Source organism: Amborella trichopoda, chromosome 11, assembly GCF_054954075.1.
Source record: "Amborella trichopoda isolate Santa Cruz 75 chromosome 11, AtrichopodaSantaCruz75HAP2 v2.0, whole genome shotgun sequence".
In the NCBI taxonomy this organism is placed as follows: domain Eukaryota; kingdom Viridiplantae; phylum Streptophyta; class Magnoliopsida; order Amborellales; family Amborellaceae; genus Amborella; species Amborella trichopoda.
In genome coordinates this window covers 34,861,501-34,874,854 of record NC_142346.1, presented here as the reverse complement: position 1 = coordinate 34,874,854, position 13,354 = coordinate 34,861,501, and positions in this window count along the sequence as shown.

Here is a 13,354-nt window from a genome sequence, read left to right as displayed (position 1 = left end):
TTGGATCCGGCATGATTGAAAACCCCCAGGGGTCAAATTTCAGCTTAAACAGATATTCTATGAAGAAGTTATAGGTAAAAGAGCGAAAGAGGAGGAGCCACGTGCTATTCCCGTGCGGCCACCCTGCAACTCAACTCCATTAAAGGGGCAATTACGAACAGTGACTTTTGATGATTATATCTCCCTCGTCCGAGATCGGATCGTGCTCAAACTTGATGGTGCATGTTCAGCTCGTCAAGACGAGCGTTTCAATATGTGGCACGCTCTCTAACGACGCCCCAGCGCTAAGAAAAGCTAGAGAGAAGTTACTGATATGTGAAGAAAGTGCAAGAAAATCAGTAGCGTCGTACCTCGCTCGAGTGACCAAACCACACCGCTAGAGAGCCCGATCGACTTAAAACCAATTTTATCGCGTTCATACGGTCTCTAGTCCGAACCCCCTACATGATGAACGATCCGATTCCGCACACGAATCCAATGAAGTGACTATAAATTCCAGCACTGAAATCCCAGATTCCGACCAAAACTCCAAAGTTACAAAATCTTCGCCCGAACACAGAATCGAGCTACTTTTGTTGTTCCAACAATCTTTGGCCATGGTGGTCCAGTAATAGCCTTGGCGCTTGATGGTCTGAGTTAAGGCGGCAGCCCCAAAATGACCTCCTTTATTGTGTAATTATGTCAGTACTTGGTCGATTTCTGGCTGATCGAGACATCGTAGAATGATGCCATCGAAGGATTTCTTAAACAAGAGATCACCTCTTACTATGAATCCCGTAGAAAACCTTCGAAGGGCTTCTTTATCCTTTTTAGTGTCTCCTTCGGAGTATAACTCATCTTTTAGCTGGGACAGAACATCGTGGAACCATAGTTTTGCCTTAACTGATGCATCTGAAGCCACGAGAGACACTTCCCCATCGTTCTCATTTTCTTGCTCTATTTCTTTTTTGATCCTTGGTGGAGAAGGGTCATGTTTGTTCCTAATGTAGAACGACAACGTGGTGATTTATGAAGGAATATCAACCATTGAAGCAAGGGTCACTAGGGTGTCGACCAACCAATTATTTCTTTAAGTTACATGCTGAAAGGTGATTTTCTTAAAATATGGGATCATCTTTTCCACCTTTTCTTGATAGGGTTTGAACTTTTCTTCTTTCACCTTCCAAATCCCTTGAACATGGTTTATGACGAGTAAGGAATCACCAATCATTCGTATTTGCCGGATTTTCATTCCCATGGCATCCTCGAGCCCGGCTATCAAGGCTTCATATTCAACAATGTTATTAGTACATGGGAAATTCAATCTGATGGCTATTGTCATTAAAATCTTCTCGGTGAGAATAGTATGATACCTATACCTGACTCGTATTCGTTCTTTGCACTGTCAGAGTATAGCTCTCAAATTGAGTCCTCGATTGTCAAGAGATCCTCATCAGAGAGATCTGTGTTAATGGGATTGTTATTTGGCAGTGCGTGTTCAGCTAATTGGTCAGCAATGGCTTGTCCTTTGATCGATTTTTGAGTGACATATTCGACCTCGAACTCGCTCAATATCATTCTCCACTTCGCTGAACACCCGTTGAAGACTGGTCTATCCAATAGGTACTTGAGTGGGTCTATTTTTGAGATGAGCGTGACTGTATGAGATAAGACATAGTGTCTTAATTTCTGCATAGCCCACACAAGTGTTTAGCAATGCTTCTCCACGTCCGTGTATCTTGTCCCATAGTCGACCATGGTTTTACTGATGTAATATATCATTTGTTCTTTTTCATGGTAGTGGTATTGTCCTAACATTGCCCCCATGGTCTTGTCTTTTACAGATATGTATAAGAATAGAGGTTTGTTTGAACTAGGAGGACTAAGGATGGGAGGTTTTGTGAGGTACTCATTGATTTGATCAAACGCTTCTTGGCATTCATCATCTCATATGAATGGGGTATCCTTCTTAAGGAGCCTATTGAACGGTGTGAACTTGTTTTCCAGTTGTGAAATAAAACACTTTATGGCTTGTAAGAGACATTGAAGCCCACAGATTTCTCTGATATTCCAGGGAGGGGTCATTTCAGTGATGGCTTGTATTTTTTTCGGGTCCACTTCAATGCCCCTTTGGCTTACTATAAAGCCTAGTAATTTACCGAATTCAACTCCAAAGGCATATTTTTGTAGAATGAGTTTGAGTTGATGCCTTGGTTTGGTCCTCTTCTACCATGAGGATCTAGTTGTGACCTGAGAATTCGTCCATGAATGACAACATCTTGTGCCCCACAGTGTTGTCGACCAAGGCCTTTTTATTTGGTAACGGGAAATTGTCTTTTTGAGATGCCTTATTGAGATCTTTGTAGTTGACACACATTCAAATCCTCCTATCTTTCTTGGGTACGACCACTATGTTGGCCAACCATGCTGAGTAATTGACGAGGGTAATGAACTTTGCCTTGAGCAGTTTATCGATTTCTTCATTAATTTTAAGCTCAAGGTGGGTCTTTTGACGTTAGATTTTTTGCCTTATAGGCTTTGCCCCTTCATTGAATATTAGGTGATGTTGCACCAATGTGGAATCTAACCATGACATATCATCGTATGACTAGGCAAAGACATCGCGATATTCTTTAAGAAAGGGAATCATATTTTTCCTCTCTTCAAGAAATAGGGAAGTTCCAATCTTGGTTAACCTTAGGTTCTTCTCAGTTCCTAGGTTTACGTCGATCGTCTCTTTGATGATAGCCGTTGGGTCACCATCAAACCTCTTCTTGAATTGGTCAACATGGGAAGTGAGTTCCTCAATTGAGGGATTTCTTCAAACTTTTGGCTCTCTTGATTTTCATCTTGGTCGTCCAATTCGTCATCTTGGGTATTATGCACCGTTATTGGCCCATCAAGAGTGTTCGTTGTTTTTGAAAATTATTTTTCAATATCAGTCTTATCATGTTTTGAAATTTCAACAGATTTTGAAATAACACTATAGGTGTCCCTTATGGGACTTGCGAGAGAATTTTTGGGGAGTGGACGCGCAGGGTGGTTAGATGACCACCCTATGCCTATCCTTTTTTTGACACCGGGACTTGAAGGTGCCATTGGTATGCTTCCAGCGATTCTCGTGATAGAGGAGTGATTGACCACTTTCGCTCCTAGGTTTGTATCGGTGGATGAGCATGTCAGGCTATGTTACAACCGATAATGCATACCTTCAAATCTAGGTCAGTAAAAAGGTCTTCAATTCCCAATTCTTGTGTGTGCTGAGACGTGGAAGAAGAATTATTCCCCGTTCGGGATTCAGGATCACCTTTGGCCGTTTCGAAGGACATGCATCGAGAGGATCAAGGCTTTGAATGCCTCCAGATACAAAGCCCGGATAGCTTGAAGGCTTCATCCGACTATGAAATAGGGTGAGAGAACACCAGAAACTTCTTCGATCCTCATTTCCAGTTTTGACTTGGCATGATTCAGAAATTGCCTCCATTACGCCTTGCCTTTGACACCCCAAGCCGTGGCCACGTTGGAAGCCTTGGGAGAAGAGCATGTGCCAAGCTTCGAGGGATCCAAAATCGTATCGATGTTGACAGTGGATAATATCATCCATCAATGCTGAAGTTTGCAAAATTTGAGGAATAGGGTCACCGGCCTGTAAGCGTATGGTGGCACAATCGGCTTGCTAAAAGGAAGCGAGTGGGATTTCTCCGAGCTCAACCCCCACGGCTAGCTTCCCGTTATGTATACTAGGATTGAGAAAAGAAGGGGGTTCAACACATACCTACGCGACGTCATTTTTAGTCGGAAATTTGAGGCATTGATGGAGTGTAGAGGCTACCACGAGGTTTTCATGCAATCATGGTCTTCCTAGCATCATGTTGAATGAAGGTTTTATGTCCAATACATAAAACTTTATCACTTGGACGATAGGGCCGATCTTGAGTGTGAGAGGCAGTATGCCTTCAGTTTGTCTCTTGGTCCCGTCGTATGCAACAATAGTTAGTTGACATGGCTCGAAGTTATCTGAGGTTTTGCCTATCTGCTTTACTGTTTTCACATGTCATATGTTTAAGGATGCCCCATTATCAACAAGCACTCTCTGTATCTCATATCGTTGCATAAAAAAGGTGATGTGCAGAGGTTGGACATGAAAGCGGTTGAAGCTGGCTGGGATGTCATCTTCCGTGAACACGATTGACATTGGTTCCATCAGCTGGTTGATCATTCCACACAACTCATCTAGTTGTGTTCTACTTGGGATGTGTGTCTGGGAGAAAAGCTTCTCGATCTGGGCTTTATGTGCTGGTGAGTAATTCCAAGATGGAGATTTGAGCCTGGATCTTCCTGAGATGAGCTAGTAAATCGCAGGTGGTTGCAGATCCTTGAATTTCTTTATTTGGATATTGATTTGTAACCCCTGCTGGTTGTCTGACGTTTGAGGTATTTCCCATTCTTTCATCAAAAGTATCAGCCATCAATTGAATGAGTTTGAACACTCAACCTCTTCAAGTTAGGGAATCAACCTCGCCAGTCTGAAGCTCGACAGGGTCAGCCCTAACAAGAGTAATCGGAGATTTCTGGGTGTCGGCCCCGTGTTTGGGAGATGACGCCTTTTCATTGATTCTGACCATATCAATCCCTAGCGTATAGTCTTCACCATATTGGTCTCATTAGGGAAGGTTATCGAGGTTCGGAGATGAATGATTTCCTCTTAGAAGTCTCAAAAGATCTTCTTCGAACTCTTGAAAGTGACGATCATAAGCAAATATGAATTGATTGGGATCATCTTCTTCGTCTTCATTCTCTATCATGTGAATGACAACGTTCTCTTTTGAGTTGTCATGAGCTCCCATCTTTTCTGTCGTTCTGACCATATTTTTAGGGAGAGGATTTGTGAAGTTACCCATCTTTTGGTTAGCCTCTTCGACAAGTTGATTTTTAGGTGTGACAGAGATGTCACCTCTATTGATTAACCCTTAAATCACCCGTTTCAAATATAAGCAATTTTGAGTATCATGAGCATGGTTTTGATGTCATTTACACCACCTGCTCTTATCCGTTACTTGAAATGGTTGTTCAGATGGTGGTGGGAGATAAACCATGTTTCTAGCTAGGAGTAACTTAATACCTTTTCTAATGGATCTCTGAGAGGAATGAAATTATCCTCTCGCCTTTAGTTATTATTTTGAGTGTTGGCTCTTGGCTGACACCTTCGGTTTTGGTTCTGATTATTGGGCTGAGTAGTGAACCTTGAGCCAGTCCGTTAACGACAATTTCATTAACCTGATCCGAAACATTCCCCTCGTTATTACTTTTGTTCTTATTTTGTGGAGTTTTTATCGGTTTATTGTCGGGCTTAGTGTTGAGGGGTGTCCCTCTGGCCATTTCATGTCACACCACCCGCTCAATCATGGAGTCGAAGGAGTGGGGGATAAGACCTTGACTGAAGAAGGTCCTACATTCAAGAGTGGTGTTCTCTAAGACTATGGAGATTTTGATTGGTCAGTAAGTGGACATTCTATAGCCCGCATCGCCGCCTCGCAGAATCAACCGATGAAATCATCGAAGGATTATCCCAGCTTTGTTTCGTTGCACTGAGCTCGCCCAAGGAGAGAGGTCTTGGTGTTGACCCGCGATAGTGAGAGACGAATAGGTTGATCATTTCATCTGGAGTGATGTGTGGTCGAGTGGACATCGTTCTCCGATGCTAGTTCAAAGCCTCACCAGTCAGTGTTTGCAAAAATATGGCCTTCAGCTGGTTAGGCCTGTCTCGCACAGCTCTAATGGAGAGGAGATACAAGTTGACATGAGCATCTAGATCTCTCTTCCCATTGAACTTATTTCTAAATTATGGGACGACAAATCCCAAGGGAAAGTCATCCATGCCTCTAAATGTTGTATAATAATATAATGCAACAACCTTAGAAAATAATGTTAGGCCCATTTTTTTTATCCAAATGTTAAATTATACACTCTTTTCATTCTAATAAACAATCACAAGAAAGAAATATTTTAAAATGCAACCTATAAAGTATGTTTTTATCCCAATTGATATAGGTCGTCCATTTTGGTAAGATGTTTAGATTTAGGCTTTAGATTGATCTTTTTTCTTTGTAAATATTTTAGATAATTTGATTATCATTAGATTAACAATATTAAAAATAAAAAAAATGATTTTGAATTCATAAAGGCCTAGATCTTGAAATTCATCAAATGGATGGTCTAGATTCATTGTTGAAAATGACTCATTTTCACCATGTAAAAGGGTGCAAATTAGTTTTCTTTTTTTCTATATTCATTATTGAGATGTAGAGAGTGTGAGTGCAAAATTTTGGGTCATACAAATACCACAAACCTAGCTTTTTAGAAGGGTGGTAGCATTACACTACGATACAATCATTGCATGAAATCATTATCTTATATATATATATATATATATATATATATATATATGTATCCAAAAAATATTACTATTAAGAGTAATACTTTAGGAGAAAGAAACCTAAGTAAATTCCTCCATTAAATAAAGTTGGCCCGAGAGTTGAGGTTAGAGACGCTCAGACACCCAGTCTAAAGACCGTTAAGGCCAGGAGAGCCACTGAGGTCGAAACAGACATAAGAGGTAGTCAAGGAGGACTGTCCAGATAACACTCATCCGCAACCTAATAATGGAGAATTTCATTAGGAATCTATCAAATAAAGCATTACCCCAAACTAGTAATATTCTAAGGATAAAAAATAAAGAAGAGATAGTAATAGATAGTATTGAAAACCAAATACAGAACTGGAATATACCTAAAGTCCCTATAAGTGATATATATAAGAAATGATCTTTTAACTTCAAAGTAGGTTATGCTATAAAAACCGTAGAACAAACTTTATCAGTAACAAGTACCCAGGAAGACTTTCAGTTATTAAGTAATAAAATAATACAATCCCATAATAATAAAAGTTACAATTACCTTCATATAGGTTTAATACAAGTAGCTATTAAACCATTAACTAGGTTAGGACTTAATAATTCAATATTAGTATGTTTAAGAGATACTAGACATAATAAGTTTAATGATTCCTTATTAGGTATGGTAGAATCTAGTTTATGTAATGGTCCAATTTACTTTAATTGCTTCCCAAATTATTCTCTATCATTAAAAGCTCCAAATATCCTTAAGGTATTAACCCTAAACCTGAAAAACCCAAGGATTCGATATGAACCCAGGATCTCAGAATTTAGCCATAGTATATAGAATATGTTACAAAGTTATGACCACATTATGCCCTAATGTTTTACAACATGATACAAAAGGAAAAACAATACTTTTTCCAAACCAATATTGAAAAATCTAATACTATTATACCAAAAACCATAGAATGGTCAGAAATTATTCTACCCAAATCATGGTCAATCTACAATGAAAATCATCAGTACCAAGCCCCAAGAATAAATAATATTCCAGAAAGAATATTAGAAAATCCTAATGGTAAAATAGAAATCCAATTTACCAACAATAGAAGAAATAACAGTAAAGATGATTCTGAAATAAAATCATCTAAAAAACCTACAATAGAATTACCAAGAAGTTCTACTTCTTCTATAAATCCAAACTTAGAAAGTCTATATAGAACAAGAGAAAATATTATCATCCCACAATATAGGTCCATACAAAAATCTGAACCAGAAATAACTGACTCAGAAATGGATTTTCAAGTCTTAACTCTTACAGAAGAAAAAAGACTTAGCAGACAATTTATAGAACAGGATTACTTATCTGAAGAAAATAAGGAGATAAGAACTTGGTATAAAAAACATTTTCAACCTAGATTAGTAGAATTATTTCATATAAAGTACAATAAGGCACGAAAAAGAAAACGATATAACAAAGGATTTTTTGTCTGGTTAAAAGAAATATGTAGGGAACGAAAAATACATATTCCTAATTTTGAAATAAATACAATACAAAGTCAATATGCTTCATATGAAACAACTGAAGGAAATACATTGACAAGTATTCACCCTCCTGAAAAAAGTATTATTATAAAAGGATCAAAACCAGAATTAAAATTAGAAACAAAAGCTACACCATATAAAATGACTACAGGAGAAATAATACATAAAGCTGAATTAATTCCACATGTAATAGAGCAAAATAACTATACAAATTTATATATGCAATCTTTAGGAAGGCAAGCATTCAGAATTGAAAATATGCTAAGACCTGTACCAATAAAAGAAACCAAAACTGTTTTATTTAAACCACCTCCATCACTTGATAAAGAAAAATTTAATTTTGGAGAAGATAATAAAACCCTAATGGGTCAATTAATATCAAAATTATCTAAATTAGAAATTAAAGAAAAAACTTTTAACATTCAGGACAAAGGAAAAGAGAAAATTGCTACAGAAATCCCTGAATCATCTACATTAACCTTACAAGAAGAGACACCTATAATTGCCAATACAATAGAAAATATGGAAGAAACCTTTACGGAAAATAGTCATTAACAAGATAATAATAATATTCAAAGAATAGTATATGGAAAATCATGGAAACCTTTAACAGCTAGGCCTTATCATCATAGACCTACTCCTGTTGATATACAATTCGAAGAAGATTTGGTAGCCCAGAATATTTCCTATGCACGAAGATCGATAGTAAATTGGAATATAGATGGATTATCTGAACAACAAATATTAGACACTATAAAACATTTGACCATGTATGCCTCTGCGTGCAAAATGGTAGGCAACCATGATCAAGAGGTCGCCAAAGCCATTGTTTGTGGTTTCACAGGATGGCTTCGAGGTTGGTGGGATTTTCACTTACCAGAAAATACAAAACAACAAATTTTGAATAATACTCGCCAATGGACTGTTAAAAATGAAAATAATCAAGACGTCCTATATTCCGAAAGTGATGCTGTTAATACTCTCATTTACACCAACACACTTCATTTTGTGGGGAGTACAGCCTTACTTGAAGCCCGATCTGAAGATTTGTTATCTAATTTAAGATGTCCAACCCTATCCCATTATAAATGGTACAAAGATGTTTTCTTTTCCAGACTATTAAGCAGATAAGATAGCCAGCAGGATCATTGGAAAGAAAAATTTATTGCTGGATTACCATATTTATTTGCAGAAAAAGTAAAAACTAGATTAAAAAATAAAAATGGAGGAATCATACCATATTCTGTTTATACATTAGGAGAATTATCTGCAGAGATATGTGCATAAGGATTAGCCCTATGTACTGACATGAAATTAAAGAAACAATTAGATAAACAAAAAATGACTGGTAAAAAAGAATTAGGAGACTTCTGTGAACAATTTGGATATCATATAGAAAAATCTAGAGATAAATTTCATAAAAAGAAAAAATATAAGACAGAAAGAAAAGAAAAGAAATCTTATAAAAAACAAAAGAAAAATAAATTCATGAAAAGATTCTCTCCAAAATACAAGTACCATAAGGGTAAAAGGAAATTACCTGTATGTTATAAATGTGGAAAAGTTGGCCATTATAAAAGCCAATGTAAAATAAAAAAGAAAATAGATACTATAATCTTAGAAGAATCCATTAAAAATAAACTATATGATATAATACAAATATATGATGATGATTCTTCTGAATCTTCCACTGATACTACAATGGTAAGACAAATAGAAGATGAAGATTATTTCATGTCCTCAACAGAACAATCTGGATCTGAACAGAATATAGAAGAATGTTCCTGTAATATGTTATCTAAAGAAGATACATTAATATTAGACCTTATAGAAAAAATAAATGATCCAGAGGAAAAAAGAGAAATTATTACCCAATTTATCACATTAACAAAAGCAAAAAATAAACCAATTCCATTACTCAAACCACCAGAGGATTACAATTTTGCTAAAATACTCAAACGAATTAATAAAAAAGATATACTTCAAAGAGAACCCGCAATATCTGAATTAAAAAAAGAAGTAAATGAAATAAAAACAGAAATAGGACAATTAAAAACTAGAATAAAAATATTAGAATTACAAAATGACATATCAGGAGTTGTAACTGATACAGACGAAATCGAATTCGATCAACTAGCAGATCCTAGTGATAAAGAACCAGAAACCTTCAGAACCAAAGAAGTTGAAGAAAATATATCGGTAAACTTAGTAAATAAAATTATTTCTCAAAAATGGTTTATATTAGTAAAAATTGTCATCGAAGAGGAATATAATTTTCAAACATTAGCTTTAGTAGATTCAGGTGCAGATTTAAATTGTATTAATGAAGGTTTAGTTCCATCAAAATATTTTGATAAAATTACTCAAATACTTAATACTGCTGATGGTAGTAGATTATTTATTAAATATAAATTATCAAATGCTATGGTATGTAATAATGGACACTGTTTTCCAACACCTTTTATTATGATAAAAAACTTAAGTCAGGCAGTCATACTTGGAATTCCATTCCTAACCTTACTATATCCCATAACAATTAATAATACAGGAATAGAAACATCTAGAGTAGGACAAACAATTAAGTTTGAATTTTTAGAAAAACCAAAACTTAAAGAAATCAATAGAGTCAAAGACAAAATGGATAATAAAGAAAAGTTTCTATGTTCCCTTAAAATAGAAATAAAATATAAACAAATAGAAGAAGACTTAGAAAACCCTGAGATAATAACAAAAATTAATAATCTTCGAACTCAAATAGAAACAGAAATTTGTAGTAACCTTCCTAATGCCTTTTGGGCAAGAAAGAAACATATAGTAGGATTACCTTACGAAAAGGGATTTGATGAATCAAAAATTCCTACCAAGGCTAGACCAGTACAAATGAATACAACCTTATTGAAATTTTGTAAAAAAGAAATTGACGAATTACAAAGCAAAAATCTAATAAGAATAAGTGCATCTCCTTGGAGCTGTGTTGCTTTTTATGTCAATAAAAATGCGGAAAAAGAAAGAGGCGTACCAAGATTAGTAATAAATTATAAACCTTTAAATAAAGTTTTACAATGGATTAGGTATCCAATACCAAATAAAAAAGACTTACTAGATAGACTTGCTACTGCTACAATCTTTTCTAAATTTGATTTAAAATCTGGTTATTGGCAAATACAGATAAAAGAAGAAGATAAATATAAAACTGCATTCAATGTTCCATTTGGACAATATGAATGGAACGTCATGCTATTCGGATTAAAAAATGCTCCATCAAAATTTCAAAAAATAATGAATGAAGTATTTAACCCTTATTATAATTTTATGATAGTATATATTGATGATGTTTTAGTCTTCTCAGATACTATAGAACAACATTTTAAACATATTCATACATTTGTACAAGCAATTAAACATGCAGGTTTAGTAGTATCTGTTAAAATGATAAATCTTTTCCAAACAAAAATAAGATTTTTAGGCCACCATATTCATTATGGTACAATTATACCAATAGAAAGATCCATTCAATTTGCTGATAAATTTCCTGATATTATTCTAGACAAAACTGAATTACAAAGATTTTTAGGATGTTTAAATTATATAGTAGACTTTTATGAAAATTTGGTTATAGATGTTAAACCATTATACGAACGGCTTAAAAAGAATCCTCCTAAATGGACAGAGGAACATACTCAAGCTATAAAGAAAATAAAAATTAAAGCTAAAGAATTACCTTGTTTAAATCTAGCTAATCCTAATGCTTTCAAAATAATAGAATGTGATGCTTCTGAATTAGGATTAGAATGTATTTTAAAACAACGAATAAACTCTAATGAACAACTAGTCCGCTATACTTCGAAAGCTTGGAATTCTACTCAACAAAATTATTTTACCGTGAAAAAAGAAATACTTTCCATAGTTCATTGTGTTACTAAATTTCAAAGTGATATACTTAATACACATTTTCTTATTAGAACAGATTGCAAAGCCGCCACTGATATTCTTACTAAGGATGTGCAAAACCTTGTCTCTAAGCAAATCTTTGCTCGATGGCAGGCATTATTATCATCTTTTGATTTTTCTATCGAACACTTAAAAGGTACTACTAACCATCTTCCTGATTTTCTTACTCGTGAATTTTTGCAGGGAGGGAAACACTGATCATTTTGATCCACTAGCTTTATCTTTTCCACTAACTTTGTTTTATGCAAATATGAATAAAAATAGTAATACTTCTACTCCTGAGCAAAGGGGAAAAGCCCCTATGGAAACCTCACTGGATATCATTCCAGTAAATATTACCCAGTCACCAATAAGAATAGAACCTGCTTTATCACCCAATAATAGTCCTATTTCCTATTCCCCAAATATCAATTATCCAACTTATTCAAGCCAACCTTTAGCTTCTCCTCCAACTCCAGTTTTCCAAACCTCTACACCAAAAAAACCAACTTTATCCAGCAAAACTCCATATCTTGAAACCTATTTTGTTGCTGATGCAATCATAGAATCCAGACATGTGAATGACAACCCAAATAGTATTGTTAAGTATTACTTATGCAATAATCTTTGTCCATCTGTAGGTACCAAAACAAGAGAATGGTACGAAATGATTCTGCTAGAAACAGAGTCTATTTCCTTGGTACATTATAATCAAAAGAATTAAAAAGTAGTAGCATATTCAAAATTACAAATAAGGAAAGTATTATCTTTTGAAGATTGGGGATCAGACCCTTCCAAAGCCAAGAGAATATATTCTCCAGATTTCCCAAATAAATACTACAGACATGCTGATTACATAGATGCTTGGCATAAGATACTAACACTTCAAAACCCATATAATTCTCACACTTGGTGCTTACAGTTTAAAATGCCTATAAACACTCCATTTCCAAATTGGTATCGTAATTGGTTTGCAACATGGGGATCTTTAACCCAAATACTTCCTGAACCTCTGCAACTCTCTCAAAACCGTTTTATTGACTTCAATGGGAGTGATCCCAATATAGATTACCACTTATATTTTATTGCTATGTATCAAGTACCATGGATCGTTAAATGGAATTTTGTGATATCCCCAAATAATACAAATAATTTTGAATATATGCCATGTTTAGGCAAACAAATTGCCATAAAATGGTGGGACGTCTTTGTCTACCATAATATTGAACCAGACAATATACAGCTCAAAAGAATCCCATTAGCATATGGCTCTCATTCATACTCCAACCCAAATAGTCTAGCAGAATATATTACCATAATGAAAAAGGAAAATCCCAGAGCCACCAAAGAAGAACTAGAAAAACAACTACTAAAAATATTTGAAGAAGAGGCAGAAACTGCCAGCACACCAAGCACTCTTGAAATAGAAATACCACTTGATACACTAAACCCATCAGAACATGGAATGTCCCAAAAACATACCTTGTATTAACCCAAAATGGA